Source organism: Micropterus dolomieu, linkage group LG16 (genome assembly GCF_021292245.1).
Source record: "Micropterus dolomieu isolate WLL.071019.BEF.003 ecotype Adirondacks linkage group LG16, ASM2129224v1, whole genome shotgun sequence".
Lineage (NCBI taxonomy): Eukaryota > Metazoa > Chordata > Actinopteri > Centrarchiformes > Centrarchidae > Micropterus > Micropterus dolomieu.
The window spans coordinates 16,667,037-16,690,322 of NC_060165.1; the positions used below are offsets into that span (position 1 = coordinate 16,667,037).

The 23,286-nt window shown below is 40.1% G+C and overlaps 1 long non-coding RNA gene across 1 annotated transcript in view; it reads left to right on the forward strand.

Annotated features, from left to right (window-relative positions):
* Positions 1-845: 845 nt before the first annotated feature.
* LOC123984837 overlaps positions 846-23,286 on the forward strand; it is a 29,211-nt gene continuing 6,770 nt past the window's right edge. Inside the window, exon 1 of the long non-coding RNA XR_006828531.1 lies at positions 846-1,250. This is a non-coding gene — a long non-coding RNA (uncharacterized LOC123984837). The remainder of the gene's footprint in view (positions 1,251-23,286) is intronic.

Below are 23,286 nucleotides of genomic sequence, written 5' to 3' on the forward strand. Positions count from 1 at the left end.
ATTTTGGGACGCAAGTAATAATAAATCAACAAAATTCGGACCAGTCAAGCTCATTTGACAGCTGCCACCCTCTGCAGTTCACATAATTTAACACATTTGAATTCTAGAAGAATATATAACTGCTCTTGAAAATAGACACATGAGCGCTTGTATTTGTCGTACAGTGTATGTGGTATATACAGGGTGGATTTATTTTCACAAGAGGTGTTCAACAGTTGGGCTTATGTATGTTTCTTCAGCACTTCCCATCATCATATCCGTTGACTGTCATTTAATTAGTGGAAGGAGCTAAGTGTTGTAGGACTGGTAGATAAAGCTGTAGTGCGATTCATAATTATTAATTAATCAAATTTGGAATGGGATGTCCACTCTAATCAGGGCATGTCCTGTGTATTTTAAAGATGTGTGGAAAGTTTTGTATTCACCATTGGTGGATATGCTAGAGGCTGGTTCCAGTATTTTCTAGACTAGATTTCTAGATTGTTTCGACTACTTTTTAGGCTAATAAATAATTTAAAGACTTGTTATTTCCTACTAGAAGGTCATTCCTGGCAGTATGCAATTTAAAGCATGTGTGGCCTTAGTGTTTAAAAACATTTTTAAGACAAACTTAAAATAAACCAATTTAAAACCCACTGGATTAGTTGAAAATTGAATTGTCAGAAAACCGAAAAAAGGGCTGTCATAGTTCATGAAAAGCTGACATTTTTGAGCTACTTTATTTTCACAGGACACAGAACTTAATGTTGACACAATAACTTAACCGTTATTAATGTGCCATTCAGAATCAATAAAATGTGGCTTCTCATCCTCATGCTTTTACTCTCCCCGCCACACGGTGGCACTGCTGCGCACCCAGGGCATCGAGCATAGTGCCCGTTCCGGGTGGATTCTGGGCTAACCCACACCAAGTTCGGCTAAATAATTATGTAATTTCTTGGGAAAATACAAGAAGCAAATGACGAAACGAGCCTCTACAACTATAGTACTGAGCAGGACAGTGAAAACACATATTTTGAGGACAACGCGGGGGAGTGAAAACTTAGAGGAACTGCTTTTCTGTCAGCAGGAAAGCTAGCTAAGCTAACGCAGCTAAAGTGATAGCGGCACACTTGTGAGCACTCATTTTCTGAATGAACAATTACAACATGAACATAGCCCTGGATTTTTATTGTGGCGGTGCATGCTTCTTCACAGAGGAAGACCAGAACTAACAGTGATGAATGTTCGGACAGCCTACTCTATTAACTGTAAGTTAACTCTTTTTGTTGCTTGTTTAATTGGTAAGTTAATGCCAAGAGCCCCTGGGGTTTGCATGTATTAATTTGAGTTTGATAAATGTGGTAGACTGATTGATAGATGAGGTTGGAAAATTGAGGGTTTTCTATTGATTTAGTAGAGAAAGTCACAAACAGATCATTTATGGCGAGTCAGTGATTGATTAGCATGAACGGACCAGGCATCTGTAGCGCCTGATTTAAATAGTACTAATTAAATCCTTAATTAAGCATACTGGTGCTTGTGATCAGTGCCATTTTTTTTTTTTTTTCAATTCACTTCGGTGTCTGTTGCTTATCTGAGAACTGGACATTGCACAGGTTGAGTTTGAGTGTTTGTGTTTCTTCTTTGCAAATCTGTAGTTATTTGTGAAAGCAGATTAAGAAGGCTTGCATCTCAAGAAATGAGTTGTAGTGTCTGCTGTTATAAATCAAGAGGGCTTATTTTACTTCCACTGATATTAAAAGCAGATGTATGACTATTGGCGTGTTTTCTGAAGTCTCCCCTTTTTGTAAAGTTAAGTATCATTTGAAATATATACGTTATTGCAGTACACTCTGCAGCTTCTCAAAATAACTAAGCCATGGCAAGATCCTGGAGCTGCCGCTGGTGATGACATTTAAGTGGTAGCAGAGTATATAACTACCCTCTTGAAATTGGATGCAACAGGTGCAGCTTTTATTCCACATACATATAAATATATCATTCATACTGACATCATGCTACTCATTTACACACAGGCTGGAGGTCAGTCTGGACTGCAGTGCATGATGACATGTTCACATTGACTGAGGCAGTGTAGATGATGTATGTTTTCAACACCTCCCTGTCATCACACTCATCAGTTGACTTTGAACAAACTTGTGTTGCTGGGTGAAGCCTGTGATCCAATTCTCAGATGAGTTCTGTGTTATAGCTGCAGTGGGATTCATCAGTGCTTAATTAATTAGATTTCTGTGTGATGAAAGATATGTGTGGCTCTCTAACATAGGAGGTGAACATGACTGTCAGTAGTTATCACATTCTACCGTATATCAAGGCTTGATGCAGGAGTGTTTTGCAGTGTTGCCTGAAGATCCTAATAATTTTCATGCAAGGAAGTTTCCTGGAAAGAACCATGTAACTTTGTACTAATTACAGGGATTTTTTTCTTCATTTAAACCAAATTAATATTTATTATTAATTTCTTGCATGTAACATTTATGTCCATACATGTTGAATTGTACACTTGTATTTATACAAATTTCACATTTCTGCCTTTAGGTAACACTAGCAATGCATTAATCAATCCTTCGGTTTCTATTTGACCAATTACCACTATCAAATTACATACTTCATTCCAGGACACTTTATGGAAAGGATTGCACAGAACGTAAGGTCCATTTTGTTTAACCAGAAAGAGTCCCTGGGCCTTTCTCATTTCCAAAATTTCTGTCTCCTCAATCCTCGAGCGTGTGACCCGGAAGTCGATCTCGGCACGCCATCTTGAAGGACATCTCAATTCTTAAAATGCACATCGAGGAGCGAGGATCGAGGAGGCTTGCTGGAGGACCTATAAGCGAGGATACATCGGTGTATCCTTTGCGGAAGTCTTTTCAGCTGTTCTGATGTTTACAAGAGGCATGACAAGCAGCTGGACCAATCCATAGCTGGAGCAGGACGCTGCAGTGTTCCTGTTGTTTTCATAAGTCGTATCAGTTAAGCCTTTTAAAAATAATCAAATGCACGATCAAACTTTCTGCCCTTCATCGTTTGTGTAGCGCCTTATAAAGAGTTGTTCTAACTGCATTCCTTAATGTCATTTCACTTTGATATCACTGATGTTGTTATTGCTGAATGTGATGTGTGGATGGGCAGCAGGATTGTAATAATGAATATTAAATAGCGGCTGTATGAAGCGTCTCCCCAGTGACACTGTGCGCATTTACGCACGAGCCACAGCAACATAAATTAATAATAATAAATCTCCGGACACACCGACAGGATCTGGTGTTAATTCATGTTCTGTGTTCTTCTTCACATCCAAACGGTCTCACACAGAGTCCAGTTTCATACAGTAAAAGTGTTTGGAGTAAAGCAGCAGTCCTCCTGATCAACCCTGAGCTCCATCAGAGTCTAAACGTGGATTATAGAAGCTGAAATTTTAATTCTGTTTCCTCTCTCTGTCCTGTCAAGTTTATTACTGCAGGTTGTTTCTGTTTTGTCCCACGATATTTGCTGTGACATTACTGCACGGATGGAAATGTTTAAATGACTGACCGCAGCCTCTCTGATCATCAAAGTAAATCGTTAAAGAAAACACTCATACATCAATATAACACACAAGAAAGAAATCGCCTGGAAAGCTACAGGGACCGGTGGAGGTGGGGGTAAAATGTCCATGCAGATGCTGGTCTCTAAATCTGATAAAATAATTAGTTAGTGGGGGGCAGCTGGATGATTTATGCGTATAGGCCTATATCAACCAGAGCATTCAGACCTGATCTGTTTCATGTTTTAATAGCCTAATAGCGCCCATGTAGTCTGCACGTCATTCCAACAGTAGAGTCCTGTGATGACAGCTGTAACTGGGACTATATGAGATAAATGTTAGTGTCATTTTGACTGATGATGAAACGCTCATCTCATCAAGCTGAGGGCTGTAATGATCTCCTGTTTACAGACAAAAGGTGCACCTCAAAAAAGTGGTAGGCCTAGTCTACTGTGTAGCCTGGTGACTGATCAGGCTGCTGTAATCTGACTGTTTTCAACAGATGCTATAATGTTTATTGGAACCTCGAGATGTTTCTACATGTTATAATGTTAACATGACATGTTTCTGGATTGTGAAGAAATGATCTGTAGCCTTTAGTGCCAAAAGCTGGTCTGCTGCTCTGACAGACATCACAGCTCTAACAGTGGACAGATGAAGCAGCTGTGCAACAGGTCATATTTAATTGGCGTCGCTTTGAAATGACGGCTCATTTCATTAAATGCGTGTTTCCTCGACTCCTCTCTCCTCGCGTCTCCTCCTCGACTCCTCGAGGCGCATCTTAGTCCCGCCCACCCGAGATGCGAGCTCGAGGAGTCGAGAGGTGGAAATTTGGGAAATGAGAAAGGCCCCCTATATCGTTTCTCAACAAAGCCACCAGACTCCATTGTTAAAAGCAGTAATTTAACCTCGCAGAACACAGGAGTTGATGGTCCACCACTGCCTCAGTCGGTCAGTTTTGTTATTGTGTGACTTTAGTCTATTTAATCCTTTTAAAAAAACAAAGTTTACAAAGGAGTCTGGTGGCTTTGACAAGAGCAATATGGCAAACAAGTACTTTAGTGGACGAACGTTAACAGGGCACATCTGCCCCTGTTTCGCTGTGTGTAAGTTACTCTTTAAATGTAGGAGTGATTGAAAGGTTTGGTGTGTCATCCTGGTCCTTGCTTTCCCAGATATTTCTCACATTTAGAGCTGCAACGATTAATTGATTACTGGATTTGCAGAAAACTATAAACTATTTTTAAAATCTTTGGTTTCAGCTCCTGTAATGCAATTGCATATTTATTCTCTCTCTCTCTCTGAAGGTCTGTGGTGGCGGGTGATGCATTACTGCCAGGCTTAAGTACTCTACACACACTAGGGTCCTCAGGTGTTCACAATTAACCTAATGACAGTAAGCAGAAGAAGGTTACACACAGGACAGCCCCAGAGGGGTCGTCACACCATGAAGGAAGTAGTAGCTAACAAGTCACCTAACTAGCAAAGTTGTTGCCTTAAAAATGGCACATTGGAGTGGCCACAAATGTCAGCCTCTAAAAATCAGTTCAAACCTCCCGCTTGCAGGAAGCAAGGCAATGTCATACCCAACAGCGTTTGTCTGAAAAACAGCCCGCTCAAAAAAAAAAAAAAAAAGCTCCAGCTAACCTTATACCTAGATCTTTTCGTGGGTAAAATTTGGCTGTCATGACCTCACCTCCTGTTTTTCATCTTAAGGACCTGCCCTGAATACTTGTGGTAAATCCATCCTTTTATATAAATTTCAAACAACGATGGGCTCCAAGCACACACAACAAGAGGCCTTATTATCTGGCCAAAACAGGATGACGTTCCCTACTTATCCTCCGACAGTAAACTTGAAACCATTTGTCTTGGGGTCTTTAGACATTCTGGGCTCTGCAGAGCATCATGGCTGCCAGTCAGATGTGGGAGCTGGTCCAATCATGGTGCAAGGCTTGGAGCAGCCGTATGACACGCTAATGCAACATTGCCAGCTGTCAGTTAGACTTCAGGGCTTTCTATTTATACACTGTCATTTAGTGGGTGATGTAAAGGCGCCCTGGTTTTCTCCTGCACAAGCCTATTTATCGGGTAGTATATTCTCAGTGACGTTTGAGATGGATATGTCCAGGATTTGAAAGGGCTTCTAAAAGAGGAAACGATGAAATTGTTCCTAATTTAGGCTGTTGTCATAGTTGGTAGTTGGCTGCATGAAACACAAATGAGTCCGAGGAGGTTTAAGTCATGTTCCCGCTACAATTACACACATTTGCATAAGCGCAAAGAAAGCTTAACTGTCTGATTTTAGCATGCAGTTAGCCATGGGCCTATGATAGGAAAGAATGAGCGTCTTAAATTGTTGCTGATGTCATCTTTTTTTCAGTTGCGTGTGTGCGGACTGCTTTGCCAAGTTCAGGTAATCAGCTGCGATCCCTTTTGCCTTCAAGTGTGAATTAAACACATCTGATACTTTCAGCTCCTTGAAGCGGGGGATTAGTTTCAGGTATCTGGTTTGAAACAGCAAATTCGACTGGCTTTTGTAAGCTTTAAAAAAACCCAAAATCAACTTCAGCTTTCCCCGAGTGCATATAAACATATCTCATGTGGCTTTTTCAAAACGAAAGACAGGGAAATATTGAATTTCATGACTTGTTTCTTCTCATCTATGTGCACCACATGAGTTTACACACCCTGGACTCTCCATGGGAATGGAGGGGAGCTTTTTAAAGGCAGGTTGAGGTGTGCGCTAACCTCATTAATTCTGCTCTCTCCTGCTTAATTAATCTTTGTCTGCTGCTGAAGTAATTACAGCTATCTAGCTGTCTGAGTGTCTACACACTGCTGACACCACCTTCCCCTCCCGGGTTGCAGCTGGACCAGGATTTCTTTCCCGCGGTCTCTGATGTCTGTCATACCGTAAGCACTAATTCAATGTGGCATGAGCTGAGGCTTTGTGCTTTGAACTGCTGAATATTGTCTGCTTTAATGTTTTAGGAGTTACAAAATATTCTGCTGATGCACTCACGAGTGGCAGCAAAATGTTCAATCTCCCACATGTGTTTTGATGTGTTCTTTCAGAATTATTTTAATTTAGACGAAGACGAAGGACACTGAGCCCTTGTTGATTTAATCATGTGAAATAGTTTTGCAGTCATAATAATGATAAAATCAGGAAATAGTTTTGGATTTTCAGATTGCAAATTGCACGCTGCATAACAGCATCTGCTTTAAAAAGTCATTTGAAATGTAAAGTTCAAAGGCCTACTAGCCTAATTAGCCTGATTTAGCAGCAGTGCCTGTTTGGGCTAATGCGAGGCTGATTAAACCTTTCTAGTTTCCCAGTGAGAGGTCTGCAGTCACACGTGGACTCCCAGGAGATTTGAAAAGGTTCTGTTTCAGAAGAACTAAGATCCCCTCCGGCTTTCCGTCTGCTGTCTAAGACTTTCATTTTGTTTTCATTCTGTCTCTGCTCTCCCTCTTTCTTCTCATTAATTTTTCACCGCTTGCTATTTTTCAAGCTCATGGCTATATGCGACGTGCAATTGTGCATGCAGATTTTCGGGTAGCCAGCCAAACACAGCGACACACCACATACATGCGCACTTTGAGTGAAGTGAGGGATGGCGAGCCTAAATACAATCACACGTGCGTCGTCAGGAGAGAGAGGTGTGAGGCATATGTGTCGGTTTGTGGGGGAGGGGGGAGGATGTTTGTGGTGTCTACAAACAATTGTTACAGAAAGTGATTAATGTGATGGGTTTTCAGTCAATACATGTATTAAGCTAGTTTTACTGTATATTTTATAACTCATTGTTAATAAATCCAATGAAAAGACCAAAACACACAATTTCTTAGTTTGTCTTTGAACAGTTCTGGCGACTTTTTTTAAAGCAAATTTTAATCAAACAGGAGTAAATAGCGCATTTATAGGGGACTATTTTTTTTCACCTGCAGATTAATAAACACATTTTACAGTAGCAAGATGGTGTATGTGGGATGTATTCAAAATAAAATCTTAATGAAGGACCTTGAGACCCAGTGCAGCGGTGTGGGTCATTGATGTGTTTTTAATGGTTTAATGAACAACAATAGTGCTTTGTGTGACTTAGTAAGTAAGTAATAAGAGATATCAGGCAAAACTTGTTGGTAGGATCAGTTTGTTGTTGGTTCTTCAGACAGCTTGTTTTGTTCGAGCAACAGTTCATACCCAAAACATGTTGCGATAATATAAAACAGCAAATTGTCAAATTGAAATGGTGAAACCAGTGCACGATCAATTGCTTTAATTATCAGTCCACAGTCAAAATTGTTAGATTCACATAGATAAATTTTTTTTGTCAATCAACTAATTGATTATCCAACTTATAATTGGATCCGTAATTAGATTTTGAGGCTGATATTGATATTTGAGACTAATAAGATTAGGTCTGCAACTAATTATCTTATATAATAGATCTAATAGGTCTTAACTGATGAATTGTTTTGTCTATCAAATTTTAGAAAATCATTTTATTTAAACAGCAGATTTCAGAAGGTGGAACTAGTGAATATGTAGTATTCTGTGGTTAATTCGCAAAATATTTGTGATTACTTCTGTCACTCGAGTCAACCAATTAATCAATGCACCAATCATTGCTGCTCCGATAGTGATATTGGCTATTACCAAAGTCCTTATAGGCAAGTCAGGCCTCTCGGCAGCCATCTGGGAAACGCCTCTGTGCTGTTATTTTGGACTAACAAGACCAGGCTCTAGGGCTGGGTCGGTTCGTCGGCGTAGTCGATTACGTAAACGTCGACTCGCATTACGTGCGTCGAAGCGTCGCTGCATCCAGTGTTGGCAGGGATTCCCCACGGACAAGCTCCAGCCACAAGACCGTGCCTTTAACCGCGCCTCTAAAGTTTGGGAGTATTTTAGACAGACACACAACAATGTGCTCTTCCGTGAGCTCTCTGTGAGTTGGAAATAGATTCACTGCAGCACAACCGCTGTCCACGAATACGTGAAGCAGCATGAACGCGTGAAGCGAAAGTATCCTGGATCACTGACGGCAGCACCAAAAATCGTGTTTACTTTCTGTCTCCACACAATCACGGCACATTATCAGCACAAGGACACGTAGTCTGCTAAAAATTTATTTTGTTTCTTCATCACTTTCATGTTAAAAGTAATTTTTGCTCCGCTGCTATTTTCTGTTTATTTAACCGCCATGTATGAGCGAGAAAATAGCTGAAACTAACAGTACAGACAACAATTACAGTACAGTCTGAATCCTTTCAGTTGTTTTCTTCGCCCCACACTGATGCAGAAATACATTTGATTATGATACTGCATTACTCAATATTGAAATAAATCCATATCAGCCGCCGCCAAGCAAAAGTACTTCTTAAACAACTCATCGATGAATCGTTGAAATAATCTGTAGAAGCTTCGAATACTAAAATCGTTAGCAGCAACCCTAATCACCAGTAAAATCTAATAAAAGTTTTTCCCGACTGGTTATACTTCTACTACGCATGCGCCACCACTACTACCACGCATGTGTCAGTGGAAACACACGATTGGCTGAAATGTGTTTCCCAGTTGGGGAGACGATTGGCTTTCTAGCGGGAGGGGCGGGATAACTGCCATCTTTGCCGTTACGGGCTTTCAGCTCATAGAGTTGTATTGAGGATGTGATGGAGTGGCGTTTCTTTATTACTCATTTTTGTTGATAAACAGACATTTTTCTTAATTTCTTAAATTTGGTTATAAAACAATTACAAGGATATATACACATAACTGTACTTTTTCAGCAGTTATTTTTATATAAAAGAATGTGTATTGGTTCATTTTATTCACTGTCCCACATGCTAAGCTTGGCAAGAGAGGAAACTGAATGAACCGGGCTCTGAGAAAGGCCTTATCCACCGTGTGTGTGTGTTTTTATGCGCGAGTGTGATCTTGACCTGGTACCTGGTGACGCCTGCCAACAGAAGCAGCCACATTGATTACAAGGCTGTCTCAGTTGCCAGCCCACACACACACACACACACACACACACACACACACACACACACACACACACACACACACACACACACACACACACACACACAAGTGTTGTCCTTCTGCTCTCTGACAGCTAGATCTCTGACACCCCTTGAGGATTAGGTCACCACATTATCATTCCCCTGTGTCTTTTGACCCTGTTATGGTGTAACATCCTCACCCCATGTGGATGTGTGCGTGTTCTCATGACCTTGGCCAAACATTGGTTCCTGTTCTTGTCAGCTGTTGGCTCAGCTGCGCTCCACCTTTTATTGCTTTCCATTGTGGAGCCAGAGGGCTGAGAGCCAGATCTCGTTCCACGTTGTGCGGCTTCCCATTTCTCCTTAGCCGCCTCACCTTCCCTCACCCATCTGTCCACATGGTTTGGGCTGATTTAGGAAACGCAGCCATGGCTACGTCACACAGAGCAGGACTGAGATGTGTCAGAAATGCACACTGTAGTTATTGCTTTGTAAACTAGTCAGAATGTGTGAGAGAGAGGAATGAAGTAGAAACTGAAATGGACCGGGGCCCAGAAAGAGCAGATGCTCTGGTCACCTGTGCCTCATCCGGTAGCCTCGTCCAGCCAGCCCAGCAGCACCCTCACTGACGCACCACAGGAAGAAGAGGAGGGTAACTCACCTCATCTTTCCAGCTGGAAGGCATCAATGAATGAAAGAGAGTCTACCGGACTATGAGACTACTGAGACTGTGATTATCTGGAAGTGACACGGAGTAGGAATGAATGCAACTCAGTTGCAGATTTTCTTTAACTTGTAAAGATAATATCAAACAATAAGTGGAGGCCAGAGAAGATATATATGTGATTATTTTCCCTGTGAACACAAAATAATTATTTTATGATTAGAGGGAAAAAGCACACTTTTTATTTCTTTGACCGTGTGCAAACAGGAAATGAAGAGGACGCTGGCTAGAAATCTGCAATTATTTTGATAGATGATTAATTTAAATAATAATTTTTCAAGTAAAATGCCAAACTTTCCCTACTTATACCTTCTAAATTGAACAAATTAGCTGCTTTTCTTTGTCTTATTTGATAATGAACTATTTCTCTTTAGGCTTCAGATTGCTGGTTGGACAAAAGAAGCAATTTGAGGAAGTTGTAGACTGAATGATTATGACAATAATCATTAGTTGCAGCTCTACTGTAGTGTACCTGTTCAGAGGTTGTAAATATTTGTTGTAAATTTCTCATAATAAGGTGAATTGATAAAACAATCCGAAGATGGTATCGGAGAATTATTCTTTGACTCAAGCCGATTAATCGTTTATCAAAATAGTTGGTGTTTAATTTAATAGTTGACAACTAATCGACTCTCTGTAAGAATAACTACATTGCTAAGAAAGCAGTAGTGAAAGAAATATCCAAGATTGTCTATCAGTGTAAACTCCATCAGAGATATATATATATATATATATATATATATAAAAAAAATCTGTCAGTATGACTTCCTAACATGACTCCACTGTTTATTCAAATTAGATTTTTTTGTTTGTTTTGTGTTTTGAGTCCAATTAAAGGCTTTAGTTTGCTGTGAGTGTTTGATGAAAGCAGCACTAAGTGGACATTTAGGTTCCAGTTGCCCAGAGGAAAAAGGTTCATTGTCTTGCTTAAGGGCACTTCAACCACCCTGTCCATGATGTGTTTGGCTTTCGCAGGGAAAGCAACTGTTTCTGGAACCACTTAGCCACCCTGCTATCACACATTATACAACATTCTTTTGAAGCAGACAATCAAACTGTCTTGCTTGACGACTCATTTGTCCCCATTGTATCCCTGCTGCCTCTTCAATCACACAGTCGCTGTCGCTCATCCACGTCTTTCAGCTCAGATGCGTTCGAGAATTATGAGGCTGGAATCATCCAGACCTTCACAGAAGCAGTTTTTAGGATGAAGCAAGGTGCTGCTCCCAACACACAAACACACACACATTCAAATTCACACAAGCTACTCCAGACAGAGCTTTACGCTTTAATCTGGTTTTGTACCCGTGAAAAAGATTCATGGCAGGAGGGAAAGTGCAGGCCACCTAAAGTTCAGCAGCAGTTTTAAAAGCCTCTTAAGGCTGAGTGTAGTGACAGACAGTTTTATCTTGCCAGCATTATGGCTGGGATATGCATATTGTGTAGTGATCAGATTATAAGGTCCCAAGATGCAATTCCTGATGTTTTACAGCATATGTGTCTTCTTAGGGAAAGCTGAACAAAACGGCACTTAAAATATAAAATCTGAGCTCTTTAACATCTCCATCACATAGTTATTACATAAAGAGCTTTCATTGGAGGGGCGAAAACATCATACATTAGAAAGCAGATGATCTTTTAAGTGTCCAGAGGCCGCAGAAAAAATGGGTGATGGGTCACGTTGAGTCAATTCAAACATAACAAATCTGTCACATCTCAAAAATTATACTGACTTTTTAATGTATGTATATTTCTTTACTTATTCCATTACTTATGTTACAGATTAAGCTAGGCCTACTGTTCTTCCCCTCCCCTTCCTGCTACCTTCTCCTGCCGGAGGCTGCATGCAGGGAGGTCGATTGGGCTGGGCCAACACCTGTGTAGCTCTACCTTTTAGAGCTTATTTAACCAGGAGTGATCATTCTGTTGCTCTCTCCACCTAGGGTGGCATCTTACCAGGTTTGTTTTGTGTCTGTCTTTTTGGTTTATCCTGACAAAACATACATACATCTCACTCATCCATTCACTGCTGACACAACAGATCTGTCATAATTTGCCACACTGCATATTTTTGGTGATTATTTGACATTTCTTTTACAATAAATCATATCATTGGCATGCAGACCTGTTGTCTCCCCTCCTTTTGGTCACGGGATAAGAGCTGGCTTGTGACAAGTTAATAATATGAATATTATTATTATGAATATTAACTAAAGCTGTAAAAGTACAACACTTGCCTCTGATATGTAGTGGAGTAGAAGTATGAAGTTGCATAAAATGGAAACAGAGTTCCTTGATATAGACAGCTTTAGGAGTACAAGGGGCTTCAGGGCTTCATTTAATAAAATGTTTAAGATGGGGTGTAATATGGTCCTGGTATAAGAGTTAAAGATTCCATTTTCTTTCCGTGGGGTCTCTCGTGACGACGAGGAGTTGGCTGTACAAATGTGGATTTTTCATTTTGGAATAAAATCTCATATGGTGTGTTTATTGTCATGGGGCATTTAATTCTAATTATTTAGAAAGCTAGGATCAATAGAGCCAAGCTTCTGTGTGTGGTGCCAAGAGACTCCACTGTGACTGTGGGCACATTGGCAGCTTTCATGATGGAGAAACACATTCTGGTTTTAACTCGACTCAAAAAAGCGCTGAACTTGGATGTTGACGGTGAAACACTGAATCCATTGAAGCAAACTTTCCAACTTTTCAGTGGAGCTGGTTTTGTCTCTTGGTGGTATTGTGGACCAGAGTCTTGATTATTTGGTTTACAGATCTGGGGCGAGTTGTGGGGCAGATTTAAATTTTATCACTTATTGTGGTCCTAAAGAGTCTCTCTGCACCTCACAACACATGTCTTTATGGGATCAAGTGTTGGCGCTGTTTTTGTCTTCTAAGTCCAGCCAACTGTATTACTCCTTACAGGGTGTATTGAATTACGTCTGAGCCCACATCAGTGAGCGGATTGTATTTTTGGAATCAAACTGTCACATTGAAGGCTGGGTAGCGTTTTGGGTTCTTTAATACACAATTCACGAACAAATTTAACTAAACAAGTTCTTAAATTTAAAATTGTTGTTTATACTAGAGCTGCAGCGATTAGTCGATGGAAAGAAAATTAATCAGCCATTATTTTAATAATTGATTCATCACTTGTCATTTTTCAAGCGAAACTGCCAAACGTGCTGGTTGCAGGTTGCTTTTCTTGGTCTTTCATGTAGTAAATTGACAGAAGACATGTGCTCTAGGATGTTGCGATGGGCATTTTTCACTGTTTTATTGATGGTTTATGGACCAAAGCAAGAGTACTAGAGCTCTGCCTAAATACAATGGTTAAAAAACTGGCAAAGTTTAGATTTTAAATCATAAATTGTCTTAACAAATAATAAGTTTATGTATCTGACCAGACATTTTCAGTATTTGACCCTTTCAATACTTACTGCTATGACACATTTTGGTTGGTACTAATAAAAGCATTGTGATTTTATACCCAGCTTTACTCACATCAGAGAGTTGAACAAAATTCAGGAAGAAAAGCCTATCCATCATAAAAGAATTAGACTAGCAGGTAGGGCTGTGCGATATGACAAAATGAATATCCCAATAACGATACATATCTGAATATAGAACATTTTTTGTAAATTCAATGAAACGTGGTATTTCCAACTGTAATGGTGTGCCGCTGCTGAATTGTGACCGCCGCTGCTAAAATTTCACACACAATCATTAGGCCTATATTCTATCAATGCACTACTAATTTTCACTCACACACTATGCAAGCACAGTAACAGTCATAGCTTGATTATAGCTTCTTCAAAGGACATCTGCTTGACAGGTGCTTTTAGCCTATAAGAGCAATGTAACTCCGAATCGGGAGGTGCGCGTGCGTAGCGAGTGTTTGATTGTCAGAGCGGCTGAAAGTGATGGTGAACGTGAGCGGAGGAAAATAAAGTAAATGTACTGTGTCGGTTATGGTGTGTTAGCTTCTCAAGACCAAGAAAAGTCTGTCTGTTGTTTCCCCAACTGCTGGAAAAGTGAAGCCTGTTTGCGCTAAGTTAGCTAACATCTTACTCTCCCCTTCAGACTGTGCAGCTCAGCAGGAAAGCACAGTAGGCTGCATCTTTTGGCTGCTATGTAACTTAACATTAGCTCAATTTATAGAGAATAACTGGTAGCTGTATTTTATTTCTACCTACTTGTCCAATGTTGAGAACATCAGGTACAAACTTAGAGTAAATTGGTGTAGCCTCAGATGAGTCTGAAAAAGTGGTTGTTAGGAAAAGAAAGGATGGTGACTGGAGGACCTGAGGTTAGAAAAGCAAATTAGTGATGCAAACTAGTTTTTAAGCTAATGAGGATACGTTTCTTTTTGGATTTTAATGTGCAAATAAAATGCACCTCAGAAGAGAGGAGGTTTTTCTCATGTTGCCTATTTCTTTATATTAATGTCTACAAATAAATGTCAAAAGCTGTAAAATGAAGACACAAAAGGCAAACATGAACAATCCTATCTATAATAATTCTGAGGTCATATTAACAGGGTTTTCCCACCGTTAAGGCTTAGGGGTTGATGCCCAAAAACATGCTGTGCCATAAATGTAAAATCACTGTGGAGAACATCATAACCAACCAAATTACTTTCCCCAAATCTAAAGGTTGTAGTTCCTCCCCAGTAGACTGATCTTTAGGTGTTGCTTATTTATTATCTGCTCTAGCTTTTCCAACTATTTGTTCAGAGATATGGTGAAAATAATGGTCCAATATGATTTGAATTGCATATTTTTGGAACATTGGAAAACTTAAAATTTTCTTGGGGGAGAACCCCCAAACCCCTGACCATGATCAACACGACCACCACCAAAACATTCCTCCACAGCTCACAAAAACCTATGGGAAAACACTGAAATTTTAACTATTTTAATGTGCATCGCATGCTCATGGACACGAGCAATATTACTGAGACATGTTGTGTTGGGGTTTTCTATTCAGACATAGTACGCACTACGTGCAAAAAAAAAAAATGGCTGGCACTGCTGGATAGTAGGAGTGGGAATCTCTAGGCACCTCACGATTCGATTACAATTCGGAGGGCTGCGATGCGAATATGAAACGATTATCGATGCATCTTTTTTTCCTATATGATTTCTGGATAATTACTATGAATTTAATTACATTACATTTATTATTTAAATACATTAAAATCTAGGCAGACATTAAGTGGCCTACTCATAACACAATACCACGTCCTGAAAACAGACCAGCTACGGCACACATACAGTTTAATACCCACACGCACATCCACACAATTGAACAGGTAGGACCTACTCAGCAGCGATCTGTCCCGAAATGATATCAGCCTTTTAAACAGCGGCACCACAGCCACACCAAATCCACTGAAAAAGCACTTGAAAAGTTACTCACCTATTTGAAAGGCATCCGATGAGCCTTGCATTGAGCGAAATCTTTGATAATGTCCTCAGTAATCCAAAACAATCTTATTTGGAAGCTTTGCGACCCTCTCCTCCGGTTCTTTTCTCTCCTGTCTCTTCTTGAAAGTACTTTTATGTTTGAATAGCATGACTGCTAGCTTGCAAGTGTGCTCTGCTAGCCTACTTGGCAGTTTGAGTTTCACACGGTTTCTGGAGTCTTGTCACATGAACTGTGTCAAACTTAAGATTGGGTAGGCATATACATATTACCCAGCAATCATCACTGCATATTTGCATATTTGGGCTATGTGACACGAATAGTAAAGAAAATAAGACTAAATTCATTCTGTGGAATCAATTTTTTATATTTCACTGTACACCTTATAGCCTACTTCTGCAGTGTCAGACACCACGGCAAAGGGGGAAATCCATCCATCCATCCATCGTTAACCGCTTATCCTGCGTACAGGGTCGCGGGGGGGCTGGAGCCAATCCCAGCTGACATCGGGCGCAAGGCGGGGTACACCCTGGACAGGTCGCCAGTAAAGGGGGAAATGCACATAACTATATATACTACTTGATCTTCAATGAAAAAATTGTTAGATATGCATTGGGGGTTTACTGTTGAGTGCTGAGACTCGATACATTTTTACCATGTAACTGACAGAGTCCAGCTCGTAACTCTGCGGGCCGCTCCCGTCACAGGCCCCCAGTACAGTGCAGCTGGACTGTCTGCACTGTCTATACCTACGCCCCTGGTTTTATGTAAGACATTGGATAAATGTCGAATTCCAACGTAAAACTAACTTTACTGCAGTGCGAAGGGCCGTTCCCTCACCAAAATATTACGGTAAAGTGTGGAATTTGCGACACAACAAAATAAACGATTGAGCATAACTATAAACGGTAGAAGCTTTTCTATCTTCAAACAATAGCTATTGTCATATCGCAAAGCCCTACTAGCAGGGAAAGAGAACTCCCAAATAAATCCCTTTTGTTATCATTACACAAGTAGTCTACCAGTCCTCAAGGTTACTTACTCTTTAGTTTGACCAAGGAACAAACAGGGTCATTTTTAACATACTTTTGTAAGGAAGCCAATATTGTATTTACTTGTGCCTGCGCTCTCGCACCATTTAGCATTAAACATTGGTTGTCCCAGACAATTAGTGCTGCTGCTGCTGAGCTCAAATGAAGGCAGACAGATCTGGAGCAGAGTGACTGGAGCAGGCTGATGAGCTGTGTGGGCTTGTAGTCTGTCTAGCCTCGGGAAGCTTCTGTACGTTTGTGCAGTTTATCTGCTTATCTTTCATGTGCTTCTTTGGAAAACATTTGTTCAGTCATTTGTAGCACTGCTAAAAACAGCAACATGTACACAGCAACTAGACCTCGCGCTTTTTTTTTTTTTTAACTTGGGGGGTTGGGATGGGATGAAAGTCAGTGATGGGTTTTCACTCTTGTCATGAGATTTAACCATTTTTGACAACAGATGGCTTAATATGGTTTATTGGCTCCTCTGCTAATGTAAGCAACCTTGCTCTACACGGATACTCATTAAATACAGCGCCGTAATGTGTCAATGAGTTATTATAAAGTAAAGAATATAAAGTAGGCACTTGCTGCCGGGCCTGCCTGAGCTGGTGGTGTAATCAATGATCACAATCAAGCAAATCAGTGAATGCTTGAAGCAAAACCTCTATTTCATTTTAGCTATAAATAAGGCAGGAAGGCTTTTTAATGATTTTTATGTCAAGAACCCTTGAATGGGTGCTTGATTAGATTTTTGTCTTAAAGGAATATTTTTGGAAATGATTCACATGTTAGATGAGATGATCAACACCACTTTCTACTAATAAAAATCTAGTATTTTGTTACTTTAATCCATACTTAAAAATGACCATTTGTGGCTATAGAGGGAAGCTATGTAGCTTCTGTCTTTTCATGGCAACGGCAAGACTCATAAAGCCACAAAATACTTGTTTGTTTGCAGGTTAAGCAAAGACATTACATTAAGTAGTGAGTTCTAGAGGTGTTTGTAGGTGTTTTTTTGGACTTTTGTGAGAGCCAAGCTAGTTGTTTTCCCCCTGCTTCCAGTCTTCATGCTAAGCTAAAAAAAAAAAAGTTAAGAAAATGTATATATGAATATATTGACATTAAGGATGTCATACCAGAAATTTAGTAGTCGATACCAATATCAGTGAAATTCTACAATTCTCGATACCACAGCAAAAAACAAAACAATAAATCCCATGTACTATATATATATACCTTTTGATTTCCCCTATAAGGGGAAATATATCTAAAGTAACAGTGGTGAAAATTAAACATGATGGGAAATGTCCTCTCGTGTCTAAATTTACAGAAATCCTGTCACGGTTCTTTAGTGGTCTGACAGCACATTTCCGCTACCCTAACCACCCTACCAGAATAGTTTTTTAATATTTATAAGGCAGTTTGTAGTTTAGTTATTGTATTTATATGTGATAAGCATTTATTGGGCTAATTTAGAGGGAGTTTATGTGCAATGCAGTTAAATGTTGCCTAGGAAAAAGTAATGCAACAGATGTTGACGCTAACTTGAATGTCTTTAGGCTTTTCTATTCAAGGTGAAACAACTTTGTGATAAGTGTTTATTTATTTATTTAAACCTTTTTCTTAGTGCAGCTTGACCTTCCACTCTTCTTCCCTTGGTATTAACACCTGATCACACATTTTTCTTAATTCTTCTTGTGTAAAAGATGTGTTCATGATCTCTGCTATACTCATTCTTGTGTACTGAAAAGGTGACATAAGCAGCTTACGGACTGCTTGGCTTCACCACTGTCATGTCGGCTGACTGCAGGGAGACGGCTCGCTATGAGCCGCAACGTCGTCTGAGCTTTAGGTGTTTTGGAAGCAGATGTCAAAGTCGTCTCAGATATGCCGACCACGACGTTAGCGAGGGCCCGTCAGCTCTTATCTCAGTCATGCCAGTTGTAGTTTTTGTGTTCTCCAGGGTAGATCAACGTGCAGCTCTCCCACATGCTTCACCATCACCTAACTTGCAGGAAACGTTTCCGCTCTGCATTTAGCTGCGCTGAATGTAGCAAATTCGTTACGTAAAATACTTCCTCTGAGCCTTTTGCTGCGCTGTCAAATCTCATTTTGCTGTAGCACTTAACCTACGTGCTTATCCTCTACCCATTTGGCACTCCATGCAGCATCATTCAAACAAGCAGATTTAAATTGATGCTGGGTTTCTGTAAAAATGTGCAAATTCAGTGAATACAAACTTGAACCACATCTGAGGTCATTTTCATATATTCACCACCAACTCTATTTTGACCAATTCTCCTTGGTTTGAACGCAGGCCAGGAGTGCTGCTTGATGTTATGTAAACCCTCTCGTCACGTAGCTGTACTTGCTTGTGTAGTCGAGGCAGAGGAATGGGACATTTCCTGGATATTGTTGGGTTGAAGTCGGAGTCAACAGAAAAGATTTATTATATATTTTTTTTATAATCTATCAGTGTATGCTCCATGGCCACTTTATTAATCTACTGCAATTCAGTACAACAGCTCTGTCATAATTTCTACCTTTACAACATTAATTATGTTCAGTTATTGTTATCATGGGAAATGTGTCAGTTCAATTATGATTATTACTGAGGTTATAGGTAAAGGTGGTGTTGTACTGGACTACATTATATATTGTTTCTTTTTTGTCCTCGTTGTTTACAAACATGAAGGTGGCAGAATATTAGAAACACCCCTCCGTTAGGGCTGGGCGATAAATGTTACCACATTGTCATGTCATTCAATACCGATAATTATCACAATAAATGTCAAATTATTATTTCTTTAAAGATAAAAGTATGATTTAAACTATTCTTTATGGTCAGAACATGACAAACAGTGGATAACTTGTCAAATCTGCAGAAGAACATTCAAATCAATTATGAATTCATTTCAACAAATTAAGTAAAATCTTTTTTTCAGTCCCGTTTCCTAAACAAAATAACATGCGTTTCCCAGACTGCTGCACTACGCATGAGTGTTTCTTGTGGAGGACAGTGCAGGATTGTTTTGTCCAAGTTGTTTTTCTGTACCCTACAGAGATAAAGCCTGCCAGAGTCTACTGTGGATGCTCCAGTGTTTAGAGAGAGGGAGGCTTTTATTATTTGGCCAGCTCTCCTCACTGTGTCCAGCTTTATCAGGTTGCACATCACGAGCCGAGCCAAGCCCAGCTGGGTGTGTATCTGTGTGTGTTTACCTTTTGTTAAAGTCTTCTGCAGAGGCAGTTTATTCCTCTATCACCCACTTTCCAGCGAGTCAGTTTCATGTTTGACTATTTCAGTACATTATGATAATGTGAATGCTGTTGCATCACATCTGCTAGGTGCAAAAAAACAAAAGTTCTGCTAGTCATTAACCAAATGCAGCAAAAAATTTTAAATAGTGTCTGTATGCAGATCCTGCTCCTTCCATTTCTTGGGCCTGAATGTGGCGGCATACAAATGTTGATTTAAGCGTGTACACAGGATAAACGATGAGGATCTGACTCTATCAAAGCTGTCCCCGTTGAATGAATGCCATATATTACTGTGATTGTTACATGAGTGGTTTTCACATAGCCGTCTCATTTAACCAGTAGCCGTGGGCAGTACACACCATCTGGAACTTTGGCCCTCTCCCACAGTCTGCCACAGACGGAGAAACAAAGCACGTACTCTTACTGTCTTGCACTTCACTGCAAACAGTAGAAATCTAAGAAAATTGTGTCAGTTAACAAACCAGCGTCCTGCCATAATTAGTCATTTTCTGTTCACAGTGCAAATCTGCAGTCTGTGTTCCTGTCTTCCTTCATTATTCTTCCCTCATTGTCCCTCTTTGTGTTCAGTTAAGTCCTGCGCCTCCACCTCTGCCAGCAATAGAAATAAAATCGAGCTGTTGGAGCTTTGGGAAGCCTGAATACAGCAGCCACTGCACCGCTCTCTACTCCTGGTCTAATCTTCCAGAAATAATGTCTTGAATTTCCACCCACACTCATCCCGCAGTGGTCTGCTCTTTACAAACAATAAAATATATTTTTTTGAGTTTTCAACAGAATGCACCAAATTGCAGATTGGCAGTAAATCCTCAGCAAACCAATGTGCCGCCGCCCCGGACCTTTCTCCTCCAATCTCAGAAAACGGCCCAGCGCTCGCTTCTATTGGCTGCAGATTGTAACTGTAGATTGTGAGCCTTTTCATTCAGCAGTTTATGGCTCATGACAAATGCTTGTTCAGCCTTTCAGAGGTTATTCCGTTTTTATATGGCTTGGTAAAAGATGGCAATGTTGTGTAAAAGATCTACCAGTGGTGTAAATCTTGCAATAACACCAGTGTTGTAGAGGAGAGTAAACTCTCTTATACAGTATATATTTGTGGAACATACTGTAGTTAACGTATACTGTATTTCTGAGCCAGCATAAACCTTTAGCATTTATTCCAATCCTTTATAATCTAATTAGGTTTAGCTTTTAACATATGCAGATAAGTTATAAATAACTAAAACTCATTCAGGCTCTCTCGGCAGAAACACTATAGATTTTCATGGCAGCCTAACTAATATTCACAACCTGTAGCTGCGACCTGAATATGAGATGAGCAGCACAGGATATGAAATTTGGATTAATTATGTATGTGACACAGTTTGGGCTGCAACTAACGATTTATTTCATCACAAATCAATCTGCAGATTATATCAATCATTGATTGTTCATTATTTGGTCTATGTCAGGAAAGGGTAAAAAAAACAACCCTTCAGATGATATTGATGATATACTGATATTGATGTCATCTAACTTCTTGTTTAGCTTAAGAAACGGTCCAATTTACTAAAGTGGAAGAAAGCTGCAAATTCTCACATTTGAGAAGCATACACGTTTTTACTAGAAAAACGACTTAAAAGATTAGCTTTTATGGCGATGTTTCATTTTAACTGCCGATAGTAGTGATCAGCCTAAAATGAGCCTGAGCTAACATTTCCTGACTGTGAGGCTGCGCCTAACAATTACTTTTATTATCAATTAATCTAAGTTTTTTTGTTTAATTGTTTACGCAGTGAAATGTCAGAAAATAGTAAAACGTCATCACAAATTGCCAGAACTCAAGTTGACGTCTGTTAAATTGCTTTTTATGTCAATGTGACGGAAGCCAGAGAGGCTGTGCAGTGAATTAACCTCACTCCCCGACACCTTAAGAGATGCACTGGCGACCGACGCTAGTGCCCATGGGTTTTAGCCTCCTCGTCAGTTTGTCCACCTCCTGTACCCGAGGTCGCCGGTTCGAGTCGTGACTGCGCAATCCTTAAGACAATTATACAAAACAGGGAAAAGCAGCAAATAGTCATCATGCAGAAGCTGGAGTTGGCAAATGTCTGACATTTGTCACTGATAAATGACTTAAACAATTAATTGATTGTTAGAATGGGCATTCACTGTCTTTCAATTAATCAACTAATTGCTTTCAGCTCTACCTGAATGTATCACATGTTGCTTTTTGCTCAAAAGAACAAGGACATGGGAACATTTTTGGAACAGACTATCGGAACCCAGTCCTGCATTTTATACATCATATTACACATCAAACCAATGTTGGCTGGAGTAATACACATGCATGCGATACTACTGAAGATTTAAACGTACATGATTTGACCTGAGATACACTTACCTTTGCCTCTTACCACAGTAGATCCTTTCAAAGTTGTAACAGTGAACAGTGTTGGGTCTATTTTCTGGCTGCACGTTCTGTCAGTCAGATTCAGACAGCCATGTGGTGAGAACAGTCTGAGGGGGGCTCCAGCTCCCAAACCCTGTCAGCCTCTTCATGTTTGTTTAATGAAATCTCTCATCGCTACAATTTAAAGGAAAGAGATGTGGTGAAAGCTGCATCTAAGATGACATGTTTGCTAGCAGGGTGGTACCTTTTGGTTAGATAGATAACATGCTTCTCTTTAGGCGCAGTCGGTCTGAAATGATGCACAAAAACCTCAGCCACAGTGTCGAAATATATCTTCAGTGCTTGGAAATCCAGAAAATTTCAGGCGAAACGTGTTTAATCAGCTGAAAAGTCAGTATAATACGCAAACAGACATTTTAGAATCATTTTAGAAAATGTATCTCTGCTTGTACAGTAAAGTACCTTTTGGTCAATAAATGACTGTGATGGTTTGTTGCCTGTTTATCATGGCAGTGTCAATGTATGTTTGTGCTTTTTCAGCATTACACAGAGGCTTATGGGTCAAACTGTGTGAGCGGATGTGGTCACCATGGAAACCTGGCAACACTACAGCCTGGTTTATCATTACCACGAGTAGCAAAGTGTCAGTCGGGTTGTCTGCAGGCCAGTGGAGGTAGCTGATGAGAAGGCAGCTAACCGCTGACCCGCTGCAGACCTCTGTCAGAGTGAAAGTGCTCCTGAGCTGTTTAAATTGGGTTGTCTGTGCAGCGGTCGTTAGTAACAAACTGGACTTGCTGTGTAGTCTTTAAGAGGTTTTTTCATCTGATCATCACCATTAATCAGTTCTAAGCAGCCACAATCACTTAAGTAAGTAAGTACTGTAAGTCTTGTTTGTTGT